General features: G+C 43.8%; 1 pseudogene; it reads left to right on the plus strand.

Annotated features, from left to right (window-relative positions):
* Window positions 1-36: 36 nt before the first annotated feature.
* LOC136523312 (protein ALP1-like) lies at window positions 37-20247 on the plus strand (annotated as a pseudogene).
* The last annotated feature ends 4587 nt before the right edge of the window (window positions 20248-24834 follow it).

The following is a 24834-nucleotide window of genomic DNA, read 5'->3' on the forward strand; positions in this document are numbered from 1 at the left end:
TTCTAACTTGTGGCTCCATACTGTCTGTTGATAGAGATGGACTTGGAAGGTAGACGTCGGGCGGCCGCTGCTATGATAGTAGCAGTGGCGGTGTTGTTTTTCATATGGTTTAGGAGAAGAGTTGCAGATGCCCAGTCAGTTACCTATGGCCCCATGGCAGAGAGGGACCAACAGAGGATTAACAACCTTAGGTACATCTACGAGTCAGATGATGTCCACTGTGTTAATCTGCTTAGGATGAGGAGGGCACCTTTCTTTCAACTGTGTGATCTTTTTCGCACTAGAGAGTTGGTAACTGACAGCAATCACGCTAGTGTTTAAGAACAAGTAGCAATGTTCTTGCATGTTGTTGGCCACAATGAGAGGTTCAGAGTTGTAGACCTCACATTCAGGAGGTCAGTTGAGACAATCAGCAGGTTTTTTCAGAGGCTGTTGTATGTAGTAGGGGAGTTGAGGAATGAATTGATTGTCCCTCCTAGCACCAATGTGCATCCTAGGATCCTTGGGAGCATAAGGTGGTACCCCTATTTTAAGGTTGGTGTCCCCTTGATTGCCTTGAAGGTCATCACTATTTAACCTATCTTTGACTTATTTATTTCACAACCTACTTTCTTCTGTCTATCTAGGACTGCATAGGAGCAATTGATGGAACACATGACTTAGCTAGAGTGCCTAAGAACATGCAAGCTGCCTTTAGAGGTAGGAAGCACACCATCACACAGAATGTACTAGCAGCAGTGGACTTTGATTTGAGGTTCATTTATGTTCTAGCTGGTTGGGAAGGCTCTGCACATGATGCCCTTATATTGTCTAATGCCCTTGAGAGAAATGATAGCCTTAGAGTCCCACCAGGTACAATCCAAACCACACCTAGCCATTCTTAGGGCGCGTTTAGTTCGTGAAAATTTTTGGGTTTGGCTACTGTAGCACCTTCGTTTGTATTTGGCAATTAGTGTCTAATTATGAACTAATTAGGTTCGAAAGTTTCGTCTCGCGATTTCTCACCCAACTATGCAATTAGTTTTTTCGTCTACATTTAGTACTCCATACATGTGCCGCAAGATTCGATGTGACACTTTGAGGTGAAAATTTTTGGGAACTAAACAGGGCCTTAGTACACTTCCATAACATACCTACTAAAGCATGTCCCTATGTTCACATTTTTAGGAAAATTCTATATTGTGGATGCTGGATATGCAGTCAGGCCTGGTTTCTTGCCACCATTTCGTGGTACAAGGTACCATTTTAGGGAGTATGGGTCCAACAGACCTCAAAACCAGAGAGAACTCTTCAATCTAAGGCACTCCTCACTAAGAGTAACAGTGGAGAGAGCCTTTGGTGCTTTGAAGATTAGGTTCAGGATTCTGGACAACAATCCATTTCACCCATACAAAACACAAGTCAAGCTAGTTTTGGCCTGTTGTATCCTGCACAATTGGATCCTAAGACATGGGTAGGATGAACATGTCCCTGATGAATCAGCCTGGACTCCAAACACCACTGACAATGCTTCACAACCAAGGCACAATAGAGGGAAGCATGGGCTGCTCAAATGTGGCAGAACAGGGGCTCTTCTAGAGTTTAGGGTCAATTCTGTTGAACCACTTGTGCTTTGTGTTCTAATTAGTAGCTGTGATGTCCACTTTATTTATTTATGAGACCTAAGGCACTGTGCAATGATGTGAAAACTATATGGTACCTGTAATAAGTTTGGATTATGTTTGTTTGGTACCAAATGAATTTGTTCACTGTTAATTGATTATGCACCTATGCTTTGTTCATGCTTGATATGGTGGTTATGTGGATAGGGAATGACAGGGTTGGGTGAGCAGATTAACAACATTGATGAGGGTGAGCTCCTTCTTGGGGCTAATCAGCCACTGGTAGTTGCAGTTGAGGATGACAATCCTGCAGCCCCTCGTCCCAACGGTCCTATGCAATGGACTCCTGTCCAGTCTGGGTTTATGCTAAAGAGGTTCCATGACCTAGTTGTGCAGTGTGGCAGAACCGCCCGAAATAACACGCTTTCGGGGGCGCTCGTCTTCCGCTAGACACTAAGCACCCCGAAAGTGGGCTACCTCGGACGGTTCCATCGAGCACACCTCAAGGGAGAACTCGAACCATCCACGTTTTACATCCAGGATCCAATAATGAGAAAGAGTTTACAATACTTAGTCCATTTCATACAACAAGAATTCTTGAAAATAAATTATTACAATACCAGGTTCAGAGTGTAGAAATTTAACAGCGGAATCGAAATAAACATCTAACGATAAGATACAAGGATCCGTCTATGCCCACTAGAAGAATCCTATGCACAAGTCACTCCTCAAGCTACACCTGCAACAGGGGTAAATAAACTCTGAGTACACAATGTACTCGCAAGACTTACCCAACTAGTGGGAATAATTTCCTGACTCCAAAGGATATGATAGGCTTTATGGTTTGCTGGGTTTCTTTTGTTTGCGAAAAAGCATTCTAGTAGCGAATCCTTATGTAAGTGTTTTATTAGCAGTCATGATTAGTTCATTAGCTAACCATTCTATGTAAGAACCTATTCTACTTTCAAGCATGAGTTGAGCAATCAAATCCATTCATCATCCTTCATCTTTCAGTTCTTACTACGGTGCTAGACCATAGCCAAGTCGTACCGCATCACATGGCGATTCGTGAACCAATGTATCCTAGCTGGGTACCCCGAAACACACGCCCCGCTTGTACCCTAGGCACAAGCAAGACCAACCCACCACTCTCCTGTCAAGGGGTCCAGGTCCCCATCCAAACTAGGACACCAAGCCCCAACACCTGAGTTCCGGACTCAGTGTGGTGCTTAACCTCCACCATCCCCGCCTCCAATCAGTCGGTCCAAAAAGAGCCGGAACCCATGATAAGAGAGTAATGAGCCTTTCCGCTCCCATAAGCAAGTATGTGCTCAGGATAATAAGTCTGTGACCTGACCACCATCCACAGCAATGAATGGTCCTTAACCGACACGGATAGGGAAACAGTATAACCAAGCCATGCCCCGTTGGCCGCGGGACACAACCTATTATACCCACCAATACCCATACAATATCCCTGTCCGGTCTCCATTTTCCTTTTTCACCATTTTATTTAGAGAGTGATAATAATAATCACCTATTGTGAGTAACGGTAGGTTACTCACGCTACCGAAGATTCTAAGCATACCAGCTACTCGACCTATACTAGTAGGACTCATAGGTAAAAATATCTATGCATGTAGTTTCAAAAAAACTTCGGTAACGTAAATGCACATCTCATACATATACAGTGATTATTCAAAATAAGGGTTATGCACCGGGGCTTGCCATGGGTAGGTGGGGTGTCAGATAAGTCAGTCGGTGGCGGCTCCGAGGCTTCCTCCAGTACAAAGATCTCCTCCTCGTACTCCTCGATCACCTCCTCATACTCCTGCTCGCCCGCGGTCACGAACTCCACCAACTCGTTCTCTACATGCATGCAATGATGGTGCAACACTTAGTACTACGACAGCAGCAACTCTTAAAATAAGAATACATCTACCAAGTTACTAAGCTAACTCTAATGACTAAGATGCTATGCTACCCATCCTTTCCACTAAACCGGTATGAAACATTCAAGTATTGTCTTAGCAACTAAAATGTATTTCTTCTTTTATTAACGATTTAATGTATATTAAAACAAGGAGCACCTAACTACCTTATTTCTCGGTCTATTCTAGGGCCACAAAAATGACAGTGAGCATATAATAATACAATGAACCTACTGTAAAAATTTCATGGTCAAAGCTATTACCAATTTGCCACAAAAATTCCTACCAATACTAATCTAAATAATACTAAACACTCACAATTGATTTAATAGGCCTCAGTATCAACTCAGACATGCATAAACTAACTATGCCATAAGATAGACAACATTTTTAGGAACTCAACAAAATTTATTTCACAATTTTTGGACACCTATGTGAATTGATATTAATTTTCAAAGTTCAGCTCAGAAATTAAAATATAAAGCTATTTCTAATTCCTTAAGAAAAGGAAAACGAATTCCACCCGTGCGGCTCACCACCACGCGGACGTGGCCCACACGCGCGTCGCGTGGCCCACAAGCACGGCCCACGCACACAGGCTGGCCCGCGGTGTGAGGGAGCCCGCGCGCGTGGCACTTTTGCAAAAGCACCCTTTCTCTTCCTAGTATTAACGCCGCTCTTATGCACACTATTCCTATAGTCGGGTCCTTTGCCAATAGGCCCTCGCCCCCAATCATCTTTACATCCGGCCGGTCCCCAACACCCCCACGCTCGCCGGCATGGCGTCGGCTGGCACGGGACCGCCACACCGTTCAACCGGGGGGCCTCCGACTCACCTAGGAGGCCGACCCCCACCTATAGGACGACGCAAAACTTTAGCAGCGGTTGGACGAGGCGGGACGCAGTAGAATGTCCTCTCCATGACAATGAGCACCCTAGGGCGGCGTCAACCAAGTTTCGGTGAGCTATGGCCTTACGGAAATGGTAGAGACAGCGAGTGAGTACCAGTGACTCACCACAAGCCTGCCCATGGAGATGGTTCGGCTAGAGATGCCCCGAGCAGGGCTGGCCACGTGCGACAGTGCCTTTCGACGATGCTCCACGGTGGCACGGACGCGTCAGTGACGAAGTGAGGGCGGTAGCGGTTGGACGGAAGCGCGCAGGGCGAGGAGGGAAGCAGTGCGAGTGCAGTGGCGCAAGCAATTGGACGCGGGTGGAGGAATTGAGGCCTGCCCTCGGTCATGGCCAGGATACGACCTTAACGGCACGCCGGAGGAAAGACGCCAAATTGGCGCTTGGCCAGGCCACCATTAAGGCTGTGCGGGTTCGGTTGGCGATAAGATGGGAGGACGAAAGTGCAGGTGCTAGTAATTGCTGAAAGGTGACCGCCTAATGGCTCACACGTGGGCGTGACGCGGCGGCGAGAACAGAGGAAGAGGAAGAGAGATGGTGCGGCAGGGCACCGCTCGGCTATCAACAAGAGCTAAAGAACGACATCACTCCTAAACTCAATTTTACAGAATAAATTACCAAACATAGCTTTGTCAATCTGTTTTCAGACTTAAGAAATTGACTAAGTCTTGAGTTGGATTTGCTTCAAATTCGATTTCCAAGCTATTAGAAATGTTAGCTAGCGTTATTATCTTGTTAAAACAAAAGTTGCACTATCTTCTACAAAATATGTACTTCAAACTTTATTAAGGTGTCACATATATGTTTTATAGCATTTTTGCTTAATAAAAATTGGTTTCCAACCTTAAGTGATATAACATGACTATTGAATTCTCTTTATGTATCATTTGTGTTAATCATTTTTTTCATGCCAAGAAACTTATTTTTGCACCTTCTCACATGCTGAAAGGTCCTAATGGCTAGAGGGGGGTGAATAGCCTATTAAAAATTTCTACAACAACACTTAACAAACCGGTTAGACAATTATGAGGCGAAGCAAGTGTTGCGCTAGCCTACTAAAAAAGCAAGCCACCTACTACAATTTTAGTTTATATAGTTTCTATCCACACTATAGCTATAACACTATACTAAGTTAGTGTGCTCTCAAAAGCTAACTAAAGAGCCACACTAATCAAACTAACAAGCTCTCACAACTAGATACACTAAAGAGCTTGACAACTAGTTTGCGTTAATGTAAAGAGAGTGAGCAAGAAGGTTATATCGCCGTGTCGAGGAAGGAGCCAATCAATCACAAGAATGAATAACAATGAAGACCAATCACCTCAGAATCAAATGATGAACACAATGATTTTTTACCGAGGTTCACTTGCTTGCCGGCAAGCTACTCCTCGTTGTGGCGATTCACTCACTTGGAGGTTCACGCGCTAATTGGCATCACACGCCAAACCCTCAATAGGGTGTCGCACAACCAACACAAGATGAGGATCACACAAGCCACGAGCAATCCACTAGGGTGCCGCACAACCAACACAAGATGAGGATCACACAAGATGAGGTCAAGAACCCTCCATAATCACCACGATCGGAGCCGAAGACAATCACCAACCTTCGCTCAACGATCCTCGCTGCTCCAAGCCATCTAGATGGCGGTAACCACTAAGAGTAACAAGCGAATCCCGCAGCGAAACATGAACACCAAGTGCCTCTAGATGCAAACACTCAAGCAATGCACTTGGATTCTCTCTTAATCTCACAAAGATGATGAATCAATGATAGAGATGAGTAGGAGGGCTTTGGCTAAGCTCACAAGGTTGCTATGTCAATGCAAATGGCCAAGAGAGTGAGCTTGAGCTAGCCATGGGGCTTAAATAGAAGCCCCCACGAAATAGAGTCGTTGTACCCCTTCACTGGGCACAACACGGGGTGACCGGACGCTCCGGTCATGCGATGCGTGCCACGTGTCCCCTCTCTTCAAATACAGAGCACTCGATCTCAATGGTCAAGTGATGACCGGACGCAGCAGCTCAAGGTGACCGGACGCTGAGCCCCAGCGTCTGGTCATTTCCAGTAAGCATCCAGAGACGACTTTTCACGACCGGACGCGTCTGGTCACTCACCTTCTTCACTGTGAGTTGCCACGTCATCATGACCGGACACACCCCTTCAGCGTCCTATCACCAAGTGTCCCAGCATCCGGTCAAAGACCGACGCCAGCGACTTTGTAGCTTCTACTGACCGGACATGCCAGTTCAACCGAGGCCAGCGTCCGATCGCTACGTGACCAACTCCTTTTCAACTCTATCTTCTTCACCCTTGCCCAAATGTGCCAACCACCAAGTGTGTCACCTTGTGCACATCTGTTAGCATATTTTCACAAACATTTTCAAGGGTGTTAGCACTCCACTAGATCCTAAATGCATATGCAATGAGTTAGAGCATCTAGTGGCACTTTGATAACCGCATTTCGATACGATTTTCACCCCTCTTAATAGTACGGCTATCGATCCTAAATATGATCACACTCACTAAGTGTCTCGACCACCAAAACAAAATGGCTTCTACTATTTATACCTTTGCCTTGAGCCTTTTATTTTTCTCTTTCTTCTTTTCAAGTCCAAGCACTTGATCATCATCATGGCATCTCCATCATCATGTCATGATCTTCATTTGCTTCATCACTTGGAATGTGCTACCTATCTCATGATCACTTGATAAACTAGGTTAGCACTTAGGGTTTCATCAATTCACCAAAACCAAACTAGAGCTTTCAATCTCCTCCTTTTTGGTAATTGATGACAACCCTTTCACAAAGATATGAATTGAAATTCAATTGAATCCATGTTGCTTGTCTAAGCATATTTACTATGTGTAAAAGGATATGGACAAGTTTCATGAACTCCAAATGGTAGCAATTGCTCCCCCTATATATGTGCTAAGAGTTTAGATTGTAGCTTGCACATATGCTTAGATAGGAAATATAGGAGACAATATCTACCAAATGATGCTAAGGTATAAAAGATGGACCTTTGAAGCGTGATACCAATCAAAGTGCACCATTATACTATCCTTAGCACCATGGTTAGCTTGATTGGTTGATCCAAATATGATGTTATCAATATAGATTTGCAACACAAATAAATCTTTTCCAATCTTCTTGATGAAAAGAGTGGTGTCAACCTTGCCCATCATGAACCCTTTAGAGAGTAGGAAGTTCCTCAATCTCTCATACCATGCTCTAGGTGCTTGCTTTAGGCCATACAATGCCTTCTTCAACTTGTACACATGGTCAGGCTTCTTGTCATCTTCAAAACCGGGAGGTTGCTCAACATATACTTCTTCATTGATGTAACCATTGAGAAATGCACTCTTAACATCCATTTGATAGAGTTTGATGTTGTGGGCACAAGCATAGGCTAGCAAGATTCTAATTGCTTCCAATCTAGCAACCGAGGCATATGTTTCTCCAAAGTCAAGACCTTCAACTTATGTATATCCTTATGCTACCAATCTTGCTTTGTTCCTTACTACAATCCCATCTTGATCTTGCTTGTTTCTAAAGACCAATTTGGTTCTAATCACATTATGTCCCTTTGGTCTCTCTACTAATTCCCATACTTGATTTCTTGTAAAGTTATTCAATTCTTCATGCATAGCATTCACCCCATCAACATCCTTTAAGGCTTCATCTATCTTGTTTGGTTCAATGGATGACATAAATGAGAAATGCTCACAAAATAAAGCCAATCTTGATCTAGTTTGCATACCTCTTGAAATATCTCTAATTATAGTGTCCAATGGATGATCCCTTGCAATATTTGTTGGTTGGAGCATTAGAACTTGATTGCTTGCACTAGCTTGATCATTGGGTTGAGATGATGTGCTAGCCACTTGATCTAGTTCATTATCATAAGAGCCACTTGTACTAGCTTGATTTGTGTCATCTTGCATATTTGAGTTAGAGAGCACTTGCACTTGATCATCTTCATCATCATTCACTTGCCTAGGCCTCAATTTACCAACCTCCATGTTCTTCATAGCATTTGAAAGTTGAATGCCTCTAACATCTTCTAAGTTCTCATTCTCTTCTCGTGAACCCTAGGTTTCATCAAATTCAACATCATGAACTTCCTCAAGAGTGCCACTATCCAAATTCTAAACTCTATATGCTTTGCTAGTGGTTGAGTATCCAAGTAGGAATCCTTCATCACATTTCTTATCAAACTTGCCCAATCTAGTGCCTTTCTTCAAGATATAGCATTTGCAACCAAAGACCCAAACACTCATTGATATGGTGTCTTCTCTTTCAATGGGTGACAATAGAGGCGGTTGCTACAATAGCAAGTCGTGTTGATAGCTTCGGCCCAAAAAGATTGACTCACATTATACTCACTAAGCATAGACCTTGCCATATCAATGAGTGTTCTATTCTTTCCCTCAACAAGGCCATTTGATTATGGAGTGTACTTGGCTGAAAATTGATGTCTAATTTCAAATTCATCACATAACTCATCAATTCTAGTGTTCTTGAACTCACTACCATTGTCACTTCTAACTCTCTTGATGGTTGTTTCAAACTCATTGTGAATGCCCTTGACAAATGATTTGAATGTGGCAAACACATCACTTTTGTCCACTAGAAAGAATACACATGTGTATCTAGTGTAATCATCCACTGTCACAAAGCCATATTTGTTACCACCAATGCTAGTGTATTGTGTTGGCCCAAACAAATCCATGTGCAATAACTCAAATGCTTTACTAGTACTCATCATATTTTTCTTAGGATGGGTGTTTCCAACTTGTTTGCCGGCTTGACAAGAGCTACAAAGTTTATCCTTCTCAAATACAACATCTTTCAAGCCTCTAACCAAGTCATGCTTAACCAATCTATTCAATTGTTTCATTTCAACATGACCAAACCTTCTATGCCATAACCAACCCATGCTAGACTTAGTGCACAAGCATGTAGATAATCTAGCTTCACTAGCATTAAAATCAACCAAGTATAGATTCTTATATCTAAAGCCTTTGAAGATCAAGTTAGAGCCATCTACACTTATGATCTTTACATCATCTACCCCAAATATGCATTTGAATCCAAGATCACACAACTGAGCCACGGATAGCAAATTAAAGTTCAAGCTCTCTACTAGCAACACATTAGATATGCTTATGTCATTGGATATTGCAATCTTACCAAGTCCTTTGACCTTGACTTTGCCATTGTCACCAAATGTGATACTATCATAACCATTATTGCCAATGGTGTTGATTGATTTGAACATTCTTGCATCACTGATCATGTGTTGAGTGCATCCACTATCAAGAACCCAATGCCTTCCTTCGGCTTTATAATTGATCTACAAAAGAAGATCAATTCTTTTTAGGTACCCAAACTTGCTTGGGTCCTTGAATGTTAGTGACCAAGCTCTTTGGCACCCAAATGGCTTTCTTCTTTGATATCATCTATGGTTTACCAATGAACTTAGCCTTTACACCATTTGCACCCTTGGTAAGCATATAGAAAGAATCAAGCTTAATAGAGGATACATTAGCATTTTTGCTCTTGTTTTTGCACTCATGCTCTTTATGACCAACTTGCTTGCAACTAGTGCAAAACCGACCATTGTTCTTCAAAAAACTAGTCTTGTGAGGAGCAAAGGCCGCCTTGCCTTTCTTGGGGGTATAGCCCAATCCCTCTTTGTAGAGAGAAGCTCTTTGGCTACCCAAGCACATAAGCAAGCGGTCATCACCACCATAGGCTTTAGCCAAGGTGTGAGTGAGCTTATTGACCTCCTTCTTGAGGTTCTCATTCTCAACCATTAGTGAGGCATCACAAGTGAAACCATCACTACTAGATGAGGTGGAAGTAGAAGTACTACAAGAAAGATTAGTAAAAGCAACAATGATAGGCATAGATAATGATTCATCAATTATATTACAAGTTAAGCCTATATTGCAAGTTTCAACATGCTTCTTTTTAGTTTGCTCATCAAGCAAAGAGGAATGAGCCTTTTCAAGCTTTTTGTGAGCCTTGCCAAGCTTCTCATGGGCTTCCTCTAGCTTCTCATGAGATGCATTAAGCTCATCAAAGGCTTGCTTAAGGGCTTTTAGTTCCTTATGCAAGCTTTTGTATTCCCTTCTCTTAATGTCAAAGTGTTCTTTAGCATCTTCTAGCATGTCAAATAGTTCATCCTTAGTCGGTTCATCATCATCACTATCACTTTCATTTTCGTTTTCATTATCATGTTCCTCATCACTTCCATCATCACAAATTTGTACCTTAGTGGCCTTAGCCATGAAGCATGATGGAGTGTCGAAGAGAGAAGGCTTCTCATTGATTGCAATGCTTGCAAGTGTCTTCTTCTTGATGGTCTTGTCATCATCACTTGAGGAGTCATCACTATCCCAAGTGACCACATATGAACCACCCTTCTTCTTCTTGAAGGTCATCTTGTCCTTCTCTTTCTTTTCCTTCTTGTCCTTCTTCTTGTTCTTCTTGTTGTCATCATCATTGTCGCTATTGTATGGACATTGAGCAACAAGATGATCTTTGCTTCCACATTTGAAGCACCTTCTTGACTCTTCCTTGTTCTTGGATGAAGATTTCTTTCTTCTAGCATGATACCCTTTCTTCATCATGAACTTGTCAAATTTCCTGATAAAGAGAGCCATCTTCTCATCATCATCATCATCATCCCATGAGCCATCATCTTCACTTGATGTATCTTGCTTTGCCTTGCCCTTGGATGATGTGGCTTTGAATGCCACACTCTTCTTCTCATCCTTCTTCTCATCTTTCTTCTCCTTCTTTTCTTCCTTCTCATCATCATCTCTATAAGTATCATCGATCATTATATCTCCCAACACTTGGTTTGGTGTCATGGTATCTAAACCACTCCTCACTAGAATAGTGACCAATGTGCTAAATCTTGAAGGCAAGCATCTCAAGAACTTGTGGGAGAAGTCCTTATCCTTCACCTCTTCTCCAAGTGCTTTAAGATCATTGACAAGCACTTGAAGCCTATGGAACATCTCCGGCACACTCTCATCCTCCTTCATCTTAAAGCTTGCAAACTTCTCTTTGAGAATATATGCCTTTGCACCCTTCATGGCTTGAGTGCCCTCAAATGATTCTTCCAACTTCTTTCAAGCCTCATGAGCCATCTCAATATTCTTGATTTGCTCAAATGTTCTTTCATCAATTGCATCATGAATGGCACTTAGAGCAATGTCATTGTTTTAGAGAAGCACTTCTTCGACCGCGGTGGGATTCTCCGGATCTTCAATCTCAATTTTGGTTTCTACCACCTTCCACACTCTTCTATTGATTGACTTGATATGTGTGGTCATCTTTGATTTCCAATATGGATAATTTGTGCCATCAAATTGAGGTGGCTTCTTGGTGTTGTTGATTTGAGCCATTTTTACACCGAAGGTTGTTAAGCCTCAAATCACGGTGACATCGGCTCTGATACCACTTGAAAGGTCCTAAGGGCTAGAGGGGGGTGAATATCCTATTAAAAATTTCTACAACAACACTTAACAAACTGGTTAGACAATTATGAGACAAAGCAAGTGTTGCGCTTGCCTACTAAAAAAGCAAGCCACCTACTACAATTCTAGTTTATATAGTTTCTATCCACACTATAGCTATAACACTATACTAAGTTAGTGTGCTCTCAAAAGCTAACTAAAGAACCACACTAATCAAACTAACAAGCTCTCGCAACTAGCTACACTAAAGAGCTTGACAACTAGTTGTGGTAATGTAAAGAGAGTGAGCAAGAAGGTTATACCGCCGTGTTGAGGAAGGAGCCAATTAATCACAAGAATGAATAACAATGAAGACCAATCACCTCGGAATCAAATGATGAACACAATATTTTTTTATCGAGGTTCACTTGCTTGCCGGCAAGCTACTCCTCATTGTGGCGATTCACTCACTTGGAGGTTCACGCGCTAATTAGCATCACACGCCAAACCCTCAATAGGGTGTCACACAACCAACACAAGATGAGGATCACATAAGCCATGAGCAATCCACTAGAGTACCTTTTGGCTCTCCACCGGGGAAAGGTCAAGAACCCCCCACAATCACCACGATCGGAGCCGAAGACAATCACCAACCTTCGCTCAATGATCCTTGCTGCTCCAAGCCATCTAAGTGGCGGCAACCACCAAGAGTAACAAGCGAATCCCATAGCGAAACACGAACACCAAGTGCCTCTAGATGCAAACACTCAAGCAATGCACTTGGATTCTCTCCCAATCTCACAAAGATGATGAATCAATGATGGAGATGAGTGGGAGGACTTTGGCTAAGCTCACAAGGTTGCTATGTCAATGCAAATGGCCAAGAGAGTGAGCTTGAGCCGGCCATAGGGCTTAAATAGAAGCCCCCACGAAATAGAGTCATTGTACCCCTTCACTGGGCACAACACGGGGTGACCGAATGCTGCACCTCAGTGCCCGGTCACGCGATGCATGCCACGTGTCCCCTCTCTTCAAATACAGAGCACTCGATCCCAATGGTCAAGTGATGACCGGACGTAGCAGCTCAAGGTGACCGGACGCTAAGCCCCAGCGTCCGGTCGTTTCCAGTAAGCATCTAGAGATGACTTTTCATGAGCTTGACCGGACTCACCTAGCGTCCGGTCACTCACCTTCTTCACTGTGAGTTGCCACATCATCATGACCGAACGCACCCCTTCAGTGTCCGATCACCAAGTGTCCCAGTGTCCGGTCAGAGACTGACGCCAGCGACTTTGCATCTTCTACTGACCGGACAAATACTTTCTTGATAGCTATTGTTGTAAGAAAACTCAGCTAAGTTCAAGCATTCATCCCACTTCTTAGGAAAAGAGATGACACAAGCTCTCAATATATCTTCAAGTACCTGATTTACCCTTTTTTGTTTGCCCATCCGTCTACGGATGATAAGCTAAACTTCGGAGGAGACGAGTACCAAGACATTTCTGAAGTTGCTCCTAGAAATGAGAGACAAAAGCTAACCCTCTATCAGAAATAATAGTAAGAGGAACTCCATGTAGGGTCACAATCCGATCAAAATACAACTTGGCATACTTCTTGGCTGAATATCTGGTATCCACTGGAAGAAAATGAGCTGATTTAGTGAGGTGATCCATAATGACCCAAATAGAGTCATAGCCCTTGGATGTGCGGGGTAAACCCACAATGAAATCTATGGAAATCTCCTCCCATTTCCAAATAGGGATAGGCAAGGGTTGCAAAAATCCTAGTGTACGCATATGGTCTGCCTTAACTTTTCTACAAGTGTCGCATTCCGCGACGTACTTGGTGATATCCTACTTCATATTTGACCACCAATACAAGTGGCGCAAATCATGATACATCTTGTTACTTCCTAGATGGATGCACAACTTGGAATTATGAGCTTCATCCAAAATCTTTCTTCTAAGCTCCTCGCTTGACGGAACCACCAATCTGTTCTAGAACTTCACTACACCTTGATCATCAATACTAAAATGAGGGTCACGCCCTTCGGTGATTAACTTCTTAATGTGAGGGATTCCTAAAGTATCTTGCCTTTGCTCGCTAATAAGTTGCTCAAGTAAATCCGAAACTAGAGCAATGTGAGCTAGCACTTCAGCATGATTGAGAGACAAAGGTGCTTCTTCCACCTGATGTGACTTTTGACTCAAAGCATCAGCTACCACATTAGCTTTTTCAGGATGGTAATGAACCTCCAAATTATAATCCTTGATTAATTCCAACCATCTCCGTTGCCTCATATTCAGCTTAGACTGAGTGAAAATATATTTGAGGCTCTTGTAATCCGTATAAATATGCACCTTATTTCCCAACAATTGATGCCTCTAAATTTTTAGAGCGTGCACCACAGCAGCCAGCTCTAAATCATGGGTGGGATAATTCACCTCATGCTTTTTTAGCTGATGTGAAGCATAAGCTATCACACGCCCACCTGCATAAGCACACATCCCAGTCCAGTTCTCGAGGCATCACAATACACATCAAATGGCCTATCAATATCTAGTTAGGCGAACAGGAGCAGTGGTAAGAAAATGCTTCAGAGCTTGGAAAGCTTCTTCACAAGCTGGACTCTATACAAACTTGACATCTTTCTAGAGCAACTTGGTCATTGGTTGAGCTATCTTATAGAAGTCAGGGATGAAGTGCCGATAATATCCAGCAAGACCAATGAACTGACAGATCTGATGTACTGACTTTGGAGACTTCCAGTTTAACACATCTTGCACCTTGCTTGGATCTACTAAGATGCCTGCGGGTGTCAGGACATGCCCCAAAAACTACACTCGATCTAACCAAAACTCACACTTGCTGAATTTGGCATACAACTTGTGTTCTCTCAATTGAGTTAGTACTATTTAGAGATGTTGGGCATGCTCTTCCTTGTTCTTGGAGTATATCAAAATATCATCAATAAACACCACTACAAACTTGTCCAACTCTGGTATGAAGACTGAATTCATGAAATACATGAAGAATGCAGGAGCATTGGTGAGACGAAAAGACATGACTAGGTATTCATACAGCCTATACCTAGTAGAGAAAGCTATCTTTGGTATATCTTGTGGTCTGATCTTAATTTGATGATAACCCGAACAAAGATCAATCTTGGAAAACACTTTCGCACCAGCCAACTGATCAAACAAAGTATCAATACAAGGTAAAGGATACTTGTTCTTAATGGTTACCACATTGAGAGGGCGATAATCCACACACATCTGAAGTGTGACATCCTTCTTCTTCACAAAAAAGGCTAGACAACCCCATGGTGAAGAGTTAGGACAGATGAATCCCTTTTCCAACAATTCCTCCAACTGCTTCTTCATTTCTGCTAGTTCCTTAGGAGCCATGCAGTAAGGGCGCCGCAAAATAGGAGCAGTGTTAGGTTCTAACTCAATGGTAAACTCTACCTCCCTATCCGGTGGTAACTTGGGTAGATCTTTAGGAAAGACATCCGGATACTCATAGACCACAGGAATAGAGGCAAGATTAGGAGAAGCTTCAGCATGAGCAACAACTAGTAAGGCGGGATCTGAGGGCATAAGAAGAGACATTCTATCCTCCGAAGAAGGAAGTCGTAACTCAACAACTCTCTGCTTAAGGTTCAAAACTACCCCATAAACTCACAACCAGTTCATACCCAGAATTGCATATATGCCTTACCTAGGTAGCACCATGAACTGGAGATGGTAAGTGTGAGTGGCTAACACCAACCTGACTGTGTTAGTCCGGGTATTAATGCACAACTGCGCCCCTAGAGTGCTGATTCTATAGGCAATAGGAATAGCCATAAGGGATATATTGTACCTCTATGTAAACCCCATGCTCATGAATGAATGTGATGCACCAGAATCAAACAACACATATGCTGGGTGGGAATCAACGGTAAACATACCAGCCATCACAGGTTCATTCTGCAAAATCTCCTCAGTCTCAGTGAAGTTAATTTGTCCAGAGTGGCTTACGGGCACCTTCTTCTTAATAATCATCCTCTTGACCAAACGAGAGTTGGCTGAAGGCTAGGAAGACTATGCAAACTGGTTCTGAGGACACTCCCAAGCATAGTGGTCTTCCTTGCCACACTTGAAACAAGCACCAAGTTTGTTCCCTTGTCCCTAACGAGGCGGAACCTGCTGTCCCTGAGGTTGCTGTTGCACCTGCTAAGTAGGTGCATAGTACTGAGTGAGAGGTGCCTAGTAGGTCTACTGAGGCTGACGGAACAACTACCCACTCGAAGACTGATAGGGCTCTCGCTTGACAACCTATACCTTCTGAGCCTGGGGGTGACTAGAAGACCCAGTAATCACCCGCTTGCGCTTCCACTCAGCCTAAGAGTCACTAAAAGCTCTAGTTTAGTTTTGGTGAATTGATGAAACCCTAAGTGCTAACCTAGTTTATCAAGTTATCATGAGATAGGTAGCACATTCCAAGTGGTGAAGCAAATGAAGATCATGACATGATGATGGTGATGCCATGGTGTTGATCAAGTGCTTAGACTTGAAAAGAAGAAAGAGAAAAACAAAAGGCTCAAGGCAAAGGTATAAATGGTAGGAGCCATTTTGTTTTGGTGATCGAGACACTTAGTGGGTGTGATCACATTTAGTATCGATAGCCGTACTATTAAGAGGGTTGAAACTCGTATCGAAATGCGGTTATCAAAATGCCACTAGATGCTCTAACTCATTGCATATGCATTTAGGATCTAGTGGAGTGCTAACACCCTTGAAAATGTTTGTGAAAATATGCTAACACATGTGCATAAGGTGATATACTTGGTGGTTGGCACATTTGAGCAAGGGTAAGAAACTTCACCGGCGGAGTGTCCGCCCATAGAGTGCGGTCAGTCCGATGGTGCCACCGGCGCCCTATACAGAAAAGATAGGATTTCACAGAGTGACTGGACGCTGGGTCACTTTGTGACCGGACGTTGGATATGTGCGTCCGGTCCTGCTGACGTGGCAATGCACAGAGGAGACTGTGTGTGACCGGACGCTGGGTGAGTCCAGTCGAGCATGAGTGGAGGCTTACTGGAAATCACCGGACGCTAGGGTCCTATGTCAGGTCATGATCTAACTGACACGTCCTGTCGCAGCTGGAACCTTATTGGAAGTGACCGGATGCTAGGGTCCTACGTCCGGTCGTGGCACTATGCTGCGTCCAGTCATCACTTGACCGTTGGAATTGGGCGCTCAATATTTGAAGAGAGGGATGACATGGCAACCATCCATTGACAGGACGCTGGCAGGGTGCGTCCGGTCGATCTGACCGGAGCGTCCGGTCACCCCGTGTTGTGCCCACTGAAGGGGTACAATGGCTCTATTTTGTGGGGGCTTCTATTTAAGCCCAATGGTTGGCTCTAGCTCACCCCTTGGCCATTTGCATTGACATAGCAACCTTGTGAGCTTAGCCAAAGCCCTCCCACTCATCTCCACCATAGATTCAACATCTTTGTGAGATTGGGAGAGAATCCAAGCGCATTGCTTGAGTGTTTGCATCTAGAGGCACTTGGTGTTCGTGTTTCGCTGCGGTATTCGCTTGTTACTCTTGGTGGTTGCCACCACCTAGATGGCCTGGAGTAGCGAGGATCATCGAGCGGAGGTTGGTGATTGTCTCCGGCTTCGATCATGGTGATTGTGAGGGGTTCTTGACCTTTCCCTGGCAGAGAGCCAAAATGTATTCTAATGAATTGCTCGTGGGTTGTGTGATCCTCATCTTGTGTTGGTTGTGCGGCACCCTATTGAAGGTTTGGCATGTGATGCCAATTAGCGCGTGAACCTCCAAGTGGGTGAATCGCCAAAACAAGGACTAGCTTGCCGGCAAGCAAGTGAACCTCGGTAAAAAATCATTGTGTCACCATTTGATTCCGAGGTGATTGGTCTTCATTGGTATTCATTCTTGTGATAGATTGGTTCACTCCTTGACTCGGCGGTATAACCATCTTGCTCACTCTCTTTACATTACCGCAAACTAGTTATCAAGCTCTTTAGTGTAGCTAGTTGTGAGAGCTTGTTAGTTTGGTTAGTGTGGCTCTTTAGTTAGCCTTTGAGAGCACACTAACTTAGTATAGTGACATAGCCATTCTGTGGTTAGAAACTATAGAAACTAGAATTGTGATAGGTGGCTTGCATTTTTAGTAGGCTAGCGTAACACTTGCTTCACCTCATAATTGTCTAACTAGTTTGCTAAGTGTTGTTATAGAAATTTTTAATAGACTATTCACCCTCCCTCTAGCCATTAGGACCTTTCAGTCACGCTGAAGTCCCTCCATGGCAATAGTAGCATTCATCATAGCACCAAAAGTCTGGTAGTTCCCTATGTACATCTCCTTCTGCAGACTACAAGAGAGGCCACGATAGAAACGATGCCTCTTCTTCTTATTAGTGTCGACGTGGATCCTAGCATACTGTGCTAGATGGTTGAACTTGTTCACATAATCCATCATAGACATGCTCCCTTGCTTTAGGTCCAGGAACTCAGTCAACTTTCTCTTTAGCAAACTAGCAGGGATGTAGTACTCTCTGAAAGCAGCGGTATACTCTTGCCAAGTCACACGGTGGTCCACCGGCTGCATGGCATTGAACGTGTCCTACCATGCACTGGTAGAACCCAACAGCTATTGTGCTACAAAGCGCACCTTCTATTCTTTAGTCATGTGGAGCAGCTGGAACTTTTACTCTAGAATACGAAGCTAATGCTCCTTATCCAGAGGCTCAACAGTCAGCGTGAACGTGGGTGGGTGCATCTTCAAGAAATCCTAGTAAGAACAGGGCCCCTCGGGACCGTGGGCACCACCCCCATTCCCGCCATTGCCTCCATGGCCTCCCTAAGTGAACCACCAATCACCTGGGCTAACATCTCCAAGGCACGGGCTGACTCATGCCGGGCAGCCAGCATCTCCACCATCATCTCTGCGTGGGTCATCGGAGGTGCCGGTGGTGGCGGAGGAGGACCCAAGAGTGGGGCCTCGTGACTCTCCCCGTTGCCATTCTCATTGCCACGACCACTTTCATCTTGCCCTTCGCCAAGGCCACGGCCCACCCCGGCACTGGTGCTCCCACGACCAGACCTCAGGTTCATCTGTAAATAGATAGGAACCCACTATTAGGGACAACACCTCCAGATCCGGAACAAGAGACTTAGAGAAATGATAAGGCTTTTTATGAAAGCATTAATTTTAGTTCTTAAAGCACTTTGCTAACCAAAGTTATATGTGAAGGAGGGTTTAGCTTAAATAAACTTCTCTTTTCATAATGCATGCACCGACCTATACACTCAAGCCGGAATATAGCGGCATTCGCAAAAAATTTTGGCACATCGCACACTCACTTTCCGCTTGCTAAATGATTCTTACGCAGCATAAGTTAGTGTACCTGTTGAAAATTGATTAGATAAAACCAGTGCCGCTATCCTAGATAAACCATATTGCTGGGGCTTATACTTATTTACATAACTTATCGCATCCTACCTTTTGCAAAACTTTTGTTGGTCAAATTTTAAGTTTTTGAAAAGGGTTCTTAAACTCATAGACTCATTATTGGTCTCTAATACCACCTGTGGCAGAACTACCCAAAATAACACGATTTCAGGGGCGCTTATCTTCCGCTAGACACTAAGCACCCCGAAAGTGGGCTACCTCGGACGGTTCCATCGAGCACACCACAAGGGAGAACTCGAACCATCCATGTTTTACATCCAGGATTCAAAAATGAGAACGAGTTTACAATACTTAGTCCATTTCATACAACAAGAATTCTTGAAAATAAATTATTATAATACCAGGTTCAGAGTGCGCAAATTTAATAGCGGAATCAAAATAAACATCTAAGGCATGTCCCTATGTTCACATTTTTAGGAAAATTCTATATTGTGGATGCTGGATATGCAGTCAGTCCTAGTTTCTTGCCACCATTTCATGGTACAAGGTACCATTTTAGGGAGTATGGGTCCAACAGACCTCAAAACCAGAGAGAACTCTTCAATCTAAGGCACTCCTCACTAAGAGTAACAGTGGAGAGAGCCTTTGGTGCTTTGAAGATTAGGTTTAGGATTTTGGACAACAAACCATTTCACCCATACAAAACATAAGTCAAGCTAGTTTTGGCCTGTTGTATCATGCACAATTGGATCCTGAGACATGGGTAGGATGAACATCTCCCTGATGAATCAGCCTGGACTCCAAACACCACTGACAATGCTTCACAACCAAGGCACAACAGAGGGAAGCATGGGCTGCTCAAATGTGGCAGAACAGGGGCTCTTCTAGAGTTTAGGGTCAATTCTGTTGAACCACTTGTGCTTTGTGTTCTAATTAGTAGCTGTGATGTCCACTTTATTTATTTATGAGACCTAAGGCACTGTGCAATGATGTGAAAACTATATGGTACCTGTAATAAGTTTGGATTATGTTTGTTTGGTACCAAATGAATTTGTTCACTGTTAATTGATTATGCACCTATGCTTTGTTCATGCTTGATATGGTGGTTATGTGGATAGGGAATGGCAGGGTTGGGTGAGTAGATTAACAACATTGATGAGGGTGAGCTACTTCTTGGGGCTAATCAGCCACTGGTAGTTGCAGTTGAGGATGACAATCCTGCAGCCCCTCGTCCCAATGGTCCTATGCACTGGACTCCTATCTAGTCTAGGTTTATGCTAAAGAGGTTCCATGACCTAGTTGTGCAATGTGGCAGAATCGCTCGAAATAACACGCTTTCGGGGGCGCTCGTCTTCTGCTAGACACTAAGCACCCCGAATGTGGGCTACCTCGGACGGTTCCATCGAGCACACCCTAAGGGAGAACTTGAACCATCCACATTTTACATCCAGGATCCAATAATGAGAAAGAGTTTACAATACTTAGTCCATTTCATACAACAAGAATTCTTGAAAATAAATTATTACAATACCAGGTTCAGAGTGTAGAAATTTAACAGTGAAATCGAAATAAACATCTAACGATAAGATACAAGGATCCGTCTATGCCCACCAGAAGAATCCTCCGCACAAGTCACTCCTCAAGCTACGCCTGCAACAGGGGTAAATAAACCCTGAGTACACAATATACTCGCAAGACTTACCCGACTAGTGAGAATAATTTCCTGACTCCAAAGGATATGATAGGCTTTATGGTTTGCTGGGTTTCTTTTGTTTGCGAAAAAGCATTCTAGTAGCGAATCCTTATGTAATTGTTTTATTAGCAGTCATGATTAGTTCATTAGCTAACCATTCTATGTAAGAACCTATTCTACTTTCAAGCATGAGTTGAGCAATCAGATCCATTCATCATCCTTCATCTTTCAGTTCTTACTACGGTGCTAGACCATAGCCAAGTCATACCGCATCACATGGCGATTCGTGAACCAATGTATCCTATCTAGGTACCCCGAAACACACGCCCCGCTTGTACCCTAGGCACAAGCAAGACCAACCCACCACTCTCCTGTCAAGGGGTCTAGGTCCCCATCCAAACTAGGACACCAAGCCCCAACACCTGAGTTCCGGACTCAGTGTGGTGCTTAACCTCCACCATCCCCGCCTCCAATCAGTCGGTCCAAAAAGAGCCAGAACCCACGATAAGAGAGCAATGAGCCTTCCCTCTCCCATAAGCAAGTATGTGCTTAGGATAATAAGTCTGTGACCTGACCACTATCCATAGCAATGAACGGTCCTTAACTGACACGGATAGGGAAATAGTGTAACCAAGCCATGCCCCGTTGGCCACGGGACACAACCTATTATACCCACCAATACCCATACCATATCCCTGTCCGGTCTCCATTTTCCTTTTTCACCATTTTATTTAGAGAGTGATAATAATAATCACCTATTGTGAGTAACGACAGGTTACTCACGCTACTGAAGATTCTAAGCATAGCAGCTACTCGACCTATACTAGTAGGACTCATAGGTAAAAATATCTATGCATGTAGTTTCAAAAAAAACTTCGGTAACGTAAATGCACATCTCATACATTTACAGTGATTATTCAAAATAAGGGTTATGCATCGGGGCTTGCCATGGTTAGGTGGGGTGTCAGCTAAGTTAGTCGGCGGCGGCTCCGAGGCTTCCTCCAGTACGAAGATCTCCTCCTCATACTCCTCGATCACCTCCTTGTACTCCTGCTCGCCCACGGTCATGAACTCCACCAACTCGTTCTCTACATGCATGCAATGATGGTGCAACACTTAGTACTACGACAACAGCAACTCTTAAAATAAGAATACATCTACCAAGTTACTAAGCTAACTCTAATGACTAAGATGCTAAGCTACCCATCCTTTCCACTAAACCGGTATGAAACATTCAAGTATTATCTTAGCAACTAAAATGTATTTCTTCTTTTATTAATGATTTAATGTATATTAAAACAAGGAGCACCTAACTACCTTATTTCTCGGTCTATTCTAGGGCCACAAAAATGACAGTGAGCATATAATAATACAATGAATCTACTATAAAAATCTCATGGTCAAAGCTATTACCAATTTGCCATAAAAATTCCTACCAATACTAATCTAAATAATACTAAACACTCACAATTGATTTAATAGGCCTCAGTATCAACTCAGACATGCATAACCTAACTATGCCATAAGATAGACAACATTTTTAGGAACTCAACAAAATTTATTTCACAATTTTTGGACACCTATGCGAATTGATATTAATTTTCAAAGTTTAGCTCAGAAAATAAAATATAAAGCTATTTCTAATTCCTTAAGAAAAGAAAAATGAATTCCACCCGCGTGGCTCACCACCACGCGGACACGGCCCACGCACGCGCGCGGCGCACGTGCGCACGCACGGCCCGCAAGCGCGGCCCACGCACACAGGCCGACCCGTGGTGGGAGGGAGCCCGCGCGTGCGGCACTTTTGCAAAAGCGCCCTTGCTCTTCCTAGTATTAACACCGCTCTTACACACTATTCCTACAGTCGGGTCCTTTGCCAATAGGCCCTCGCCCCTAATCATCTTTACATCTGGTCGGTCCCCAACACCCCTGAGCTCGCTAGCGTGGTGTCAGCTGGCACAGGACCACCACGTTGGGCAACCGGGGGCCCCTCCGACTCACCCAGGAGGCCGACCCCCACCTATAGGATGACTCAAAACTTTGGGCAGTGGTTGGATGAGGTGGGACGCAGTAGAATGGCCTCTCCACGACGACAAGCACCCTAGGGAGGCGGCAGCCAAGTTTCGGTGAGTACCAGTGACTCACCACAAGCCTGCCCGTGGAGATGGTTTGGCCGGAGATGCCCCGAGCAGGGCTGGCCACATGTGATAGTGCCTTCCAGCGATGCTCCGTGATGGCACGGACGCGTTAGCGACAAAGTGAGGGCGGTAGCAGTTGGACGGAAGCGCGTAGGGCGAGGAGGGAAGCAGTGCGAGTGTAGTGGCGCAAGCAATTGGACGTGGGTGGAGGAATTAAGGCCTGCCCTCGATCATGGCCAGGATGCGGCCTTAACAGCACGCCAGAGGGAAGACGCCAAATTGGCGCCTGGCCGAGCCGCCATTAAGGCTGTGCGGGTTCGGTTGGGGATAAGACGGGAGGGCAAAAGTGCAGGCGCTAGTAATTGATGAAAGTTGATCGCCTATTGGCTCACACGTGGGCGCGACGCGGCGGTGAGAACAGAGGAAGAGGAAGAGAGATGGTGCGGCAGGGCACCGCTCGGCTATCAACAAGAGCTAAAGAGCGACACCACTCCTAAACTCAATTTTACAGAATAAATTACCAAACATAGCTTTATCAATCTGTTTTCAGACTTAAGAAATTGACTAAGTCTTGAGTTGGATTTACTTCAAATTCGATTTCGAAGCTATTAGAAATGTTAGCTAGCGTTATTATCTTGTTAAAACAAAAGTTGCACTATCTTCTACAAAATGTGTACTTCAAACTTTATTAAGGTGTCACATATATGTTTTATAGCATTTTTGCTTAATAAAAATTGGTTTCCAACCTTAAGTGATATAACATGACTATTGAATTCTCTTTATGTATCATTTGTGTTAATCATTTTTTTTCATGCCAAGAAACTTATTTTTGCACCTTCTCACATGCATTAACACATAAACATGATGCTCATAAAGTGTTTTTAGTAGAAGATTTGCAGTGTAACACCGAGGGTGTTACATGCAGGGTGTGAAATTTGATAAGGGGTTCAAAGAGGTACATGTTAGGCAAGTTGCTAGCATGATTTCTGAGTTTGTTGGGGTTAATGTATCCACCCAGCAGATTTACAATAACCTGCACAAGTGGAGGCAAAGATGGGTTAAAAATGTTAGGCTAAAGGATCTGAGTGGTGCTCTTTGGGATGTGGACCACCACATGATAGTGCTAGATGATTAGCACCTCATTGACCACACTAAGATTAGAAAATAATTGGTTAATCCAGGCACTCCTTCTTAACATATGCTTACCTCTTTCTAATAGTTTACTGTCTTTCACTACCTAGGATCACCCTGCTGATGTTAAGTTCCTGAACACATCTATTGAGAACTATGTTCAGATGGAAGCTATCTTTGGTGGCAGCCAGGCCACTGGCAGATACGCAATGGGTTCAAATGGACCTCTGGGTACACCTACTGACATGGGGCAAGGTGATGTAGAGACTGGTGAAGAGAATAATGACTTAGGTAGGACAGAAGCCCAATCTGGGAAGGCCAAAGAAGCTGGTACTAACAGCTCTAAGGGATCTGATGAGAAGGAAAGGGGTGGGAAAAGAAGGAAGCTGGCTCAGGAGGAAATTGACCTAATGAATGACATGATTAAGGCTGTGGACTGTTGGAGATGCCCTCAAGGCTCCACAGCACAATGAGGTGCATCAGGACCTTTATAGCTGTGTCATGACTTGCCCTGGGTACT

The sequence above is a fragment of the Miscanthus floridulus genome, chromosome 18 (genome assembly GCF_019320115.1).
Source record: "Miscanthus floridulus cultivar M001 chromosome 18, ASM1932011v1, whole genome shotgun sequence".
Lineage (NCBI taxonomy): Eukaryota > Viridiplantae > Streptophyta > Magnoliopsida > Poales > Poaceae > Miscanthus > Miscanthus floridulus.